The sequence below is a fragment of the Sphaeramia orbicularis genome, chromosome 8 (assembly GCF_902148855.1).
Source record: "Sphaeramia orbicularis chromosome 8, fSphaOr1.1, whole genome shotgun sequence".
NCBI lineage: Eukaryota > Metazoa > Chordata > Actinopteri > Kurtiformes > Apogonidae > Sphaeramia > Sphaeramia orbicularis.
The window spans coordinates 7640781-7645845 of record NC_043964.1 but is presented as its reverse complement, the minus strand read 5'-3'; positions in this window follow the sequence as shown (position 1 = coordinate 7645845).

Below are 5065 nucleotides of genomic sequence, written 5' to 3'. Positions count from 1 at the left end.
ATGAATAAGTCCAGTCTGTGAGTAAAGTCTGATTAGTGTTAATTAGTGTTAATAATGAAAAAAAAATAAAAAATAAAAATAATAATAATAATAATAATAATAATAATATATATATATATATATATATATATATATACATATATATATACACAAAATACTACAGAACAGGTAAACACTGTGTACTGAGGCTTAAATTAACCCACAGTTTGTACGTATATTCATCCAAATGGACTAAATTTTTAAATTCCACAGTGTTGTTTGTGCAGTAAACAGAATCCAGAGTGATTTTCTTTTCTGAGGTATTTGGATCTGAGGGTCAGCGTTAATGAAGAAGAAAAATCTGAACAGATTTAACAGAGGAAAACTGAATAAAAATCAACTGAGTCTGACACTTCAGATCTACAGCTGAATAAAAAACACATGTATGAAAGTGAAAAATGAAAATGTGTTTGAAAGAATTTGAGAGTTGAATTAAAGACCAAGAACTGAACTATGAATGGATGGATGGATGGATGGATGGATGGATGGATGGGTGGACAAATGGATGGGTGGATAGTTACTTGTATGTATGATGTTCATGACTCAGACTCTTTACTTTTACTTACAGATCCTTCTTTGATAAATAAACTATTATAATAATTCAGTTCAATGTCACATGTTCATGTCTCGTCCATGTCCATCCTTGGACCTGGGTCCATGTCCATGTCCACAGGTGATCTGTGTCTGTCTTTGTCCTCAGGTTCACCTCCACTGCAAAGAATACTCCATAAAAAAGCAGAAAATCTGTACGTGAATAAACGGGTGCATGGTTCTGTTTCCACTGAAGGCTATTATTTCATGCACCAGGTTAGCACCAGGTTAGTAACAGATTTAGTACCAGGTTTAGTACCAGTTTAGTACCATGTCTTCAGGTTTAGTACCATGTCTTCAGGTTTACTACCAATTTAGTACCAGGTCTTCAGGTTTAGTACCAGTTTAGTACCAGGTCTTTGGGTTTAGTACCAGGTTTAGTACCAGTTTAGTACCATGTCCTCAGGTTTAGTACCATGTCTTCAGGTTTAGTACCAGTTTAGTACTAGGTCTTCAGGTTTAGTACCAGATCTTCAGGTTTAGTACCAGGTTTAGTACCATGTCTTCAGGTTTACTACCAATTTAGTACCAGGTCTTCAGGTTTAGTACCAGTTTAGTACCAGGTCTTTGGGTTTAGTACCAGGTTTAGTACCAGGTATTCAGGTTTAGTACCAGTTTAGTACCAGGTCTTCAGGTTTAGTACCATGTCTTTAGGTTTAGTACCAGTTTAGTACCAGGTTTTCAGGTTTAGTACCAGGTCTTCAGGTTTAGTACCAGGTTTAGTTCCATGTCTTCAGGTTTACTACCAGTTTAGTACCAGGTCTTCAGGTTTACTACCAGTTTAGTACCAGGTCTTTGAGTTTAGTACCAGATTTTGTACCAGGTCTTCAGGTTTAGTACCTGTTTAGTACCATATCTTTGGGTTTAGTACCAGTTTACTACCATGTCTTCAGGTTTAGTACCAGTTCAGTACCAGGTCTTCAGGTTTGCTGCTCACATTCATCTGAACCTGGATCTAAACCACTTCTTTTATTATTCATCACTGGTGTGTCAGTCCATCTGTCCGTCCATCTGTCTGTGTCTCAGCTGTACGTCCGTCCATCCGTCCGTCCATCCATCCGTCCTCTCTGGGTTCCAGACTGACATGGACGTGGCCTCCGGGGCTGATGGGGGTTTTGGGGTGGGGTGTGTGTGCGTGGGGGTGGGGTTCACAGTGAGTGGCAGGTGAGATACGCCTGTACAGAGCAGAGTGCTGATGAGCGTGCTTGGCGATGGCTTAGCGCTTTCCCATAATCCCACTGTGCGGTCGACTTTCATGTGGTGAATGTTCAGGCTGATAAACGCCGCTTCGCTCTGAATTAAACATGACTGTGGCGCCGTGACAGACGAGGAAACACTCAGCGCCCGCCGCATATGACACCTTTAGAAACCAGGAAGTAAATAAACACAATAGGGCCTGATGATGAGTTCACTGACCCATAAATGTACGAAATCACAGCGTCATCCACTCAAACCACATCCTCTGTTTTCCTTTAATCACGTTCTGTTTTACATCCGTTTTCTTTTTCCGTCGTTCCCACATGAGTCACCGTTACAGCCAGAGTGTATGATTTCAATGTCATTTTCACCTTGTCTTTTGTGTCATCTTTGCTTTTTCATTTTGTCACTGATGCCAGTTTGTGTTTTTCAAGTTGTTTTCATCTTGTACCTTATGTCATTTGTTTTTTTTTTTGTTTAACATGTTTTTTCATTTTGTCTTTTTGTCGTAACATTTTTTTGTTTTCGTAACTTTTATGTCACTTTAATGTTATTGTGTCTTTTCTTTCATCTTATTGCAACTTTTTTTGGTCTTTGTCTTTTTGTGACTCTGAAGTCATTTTATTTCATGTTCATTTGTTTTTTATTTGTCATTTATATCATTGTCTTTTTCATTTTGCTGCGATGTTCACGTCACTTTCCTCTAGTATTTTTTCCATGTTCTTATCTTATTGCAACATATCTTTATTGCATTTTTTTGCGACGTCAGTCATTTCCATCTTGTGTCTTTTCCATCATTTTGTCTCTTTTCTTCTGTGTTTGTTGCATCTTTTCTTTCTTCATCTTATTGTGATTTTTTACATTACTTTTGTCTTGTACAACAGCTTTAATAGTAGCATGGCATTGTAAAACAGACGATAAAGCTCTGACACACATGGTTTTGGTCCTGATGTAACATTAAAAAATACAGACGAAAAAGATAAAAGACACAAAACATACGACTGTAAAATAAAAAGAATTTAACAAACCAAAAACACAAAAAAACACAAGACAAAAGGGATGTGTGTGTGTGTGTGTGTGTGTGTATATATATATATATATATATATATACACACAAAGAAACATACACAAAAATATACATAAAAAACAAAAATATACTATTATACACATATATACACTAATACACAAATATACACTTATACACAGAAATATACATACCTTTACACACAAATACACATTCAAATAGGAACAAATATACACAAATACACACAAATATACACTTATACACAAAAATATACATAAATATACACAAATATACACTAATACACTCAAATATACATAAATATACACAAACATACACTAATACACACAAATATACATAAATATACACTAATACACACAAATATACAGGGAATTCTACACAAATACACACTAATACACAGAAATATACATACATTTACACACAAATACACATTCAAATATGAACAAACAAACACTAATACACACAAATCTCCACACATACATGACTTTTGTCTTGTGTTTTTGTATATTCTTCATTTGTTGAGTTGTATTATTTTTATGTCTTCTGTCTTTTAAACCGTCTGTATTTTTTTTTACGTCCATAATGTAAACCCGTATCTAATCTCATCCCTGGTTTAAACAGTGTGTTTCAGCTCTACTGTTTCAGGTGTTTCATTTCCTGTTGGACTGTTTTGGGTTTTTTTTTAAATTCACGTTGTGTTTTCTCTCTCCACCACATCTTCCATTTCCTTCTTTTCATGTTTCCATGTGTCAGATCGTCACACAAACAGCGTCCTCATTAAACTCCTGCTGTCAGATCAGATACCTGAACTGCCAATGCCGCCGCCGCCGCCAGGCAAATAGTGTCAGAGCTGCAGCAGACGCAAATAAACCAGGATTAGTGTGTTTGTGTCCGTGTCGTCCAATCGGAGCACAGTCTAATCGACTAAAGCTGAAAACTGGAACTAAAGCCACCTGTAAACTAGCAAAAATGTAACTCAACTCAACCAAGTCTAATCTATGGCATTGGGTTTGTGGGCGTCGACCTTCAGGCTGTCAATTTTTACCTTCAGCCAATCAGATGTCAGACAGTGTGAACGAATTGGATCAATATCACTGTGAAAACAATCAGAAAATATCGTTTTATTCCAATTTGATGGTGTTTTTTTCACAGTCAGTGCTCGTCAGTCCGTTCAGTTTATGACTGACCACTGCTCCACCTCCGTCATTGGCTGGTGGAGAGGAGGCAGAGCCTGAACTGTTGGTGAGAAATGTTACAAAGTCAGACTAAAATAAGCCCATCCTAAACCTTAAATCAGACTAAAATAAACCCATCCTAAACCTTAAGTCAGACCAACAAAAACCCATCCTAAACCTTAAGTCAGACTAAAATAAGCCCATGCTAAACCTTATGTCAGACTAAAATAAACCCATCCTAAACAGGCTAAATTCAGTTTCATATGAACTAAACTCAGTGGATGTTGCATTTCTCTGTATTTTCAAACAATGAAACTGAACTTGTTTGTCTTTTGCACTAAACTAAAATAAAGCCTGACTTAACCTTGTGTTTGTACTCTGAGACTAAAGCTAACGTAAACCCTCTTTAAGCTAATGTTAACCTCTTGTGTTTCCATTCTCTAATGCTAACCTAAACCCTCTTTAAGATAATGCTAACTTCCTGTTTCCATTCTCTAATGCTAACCAAAACCCTCGTTAAGATGACGTAACCCTCTTTAACCTAATGCTTACCTCCTGGGTTTCCATTCTCTAATGTTAACCTAAACCCTCTTTAAGCTAACGTTAACCCCCTCTGTTTTCATTCTCTAATGCTAACATAACCCTCTTTAAGCTAATGCTAACCTCCTCTGTTCCAGTGTCTAATGCTAACCTAAACCCTCTTTAAGCTAAGGTTAACCACCTGTGTTTCCAGCCTCTAATGCTAACGTAACCCCTCTTTAAGCAAACATAACCCTCTTTAAGCTAACATTAACCACCTGTGTTTCCAGCCTCTAATGCTAACATAAACCCTCTTTAAGCTAACATAACCTTCTTTAAGCTAATGCTAACCTCCTCTGTTCCAGTCTCTAATGCGAACCTAAACCCTCTTTGCTAACGTTAACCACCTGTGTTTCCAGTCTCTAATGCTAATGTAAACCCTCTTTAAGCTAACGCAGCCTTCTGAAGATAACGCTAATGTCCTTGGTGGTCTTTGCAGACT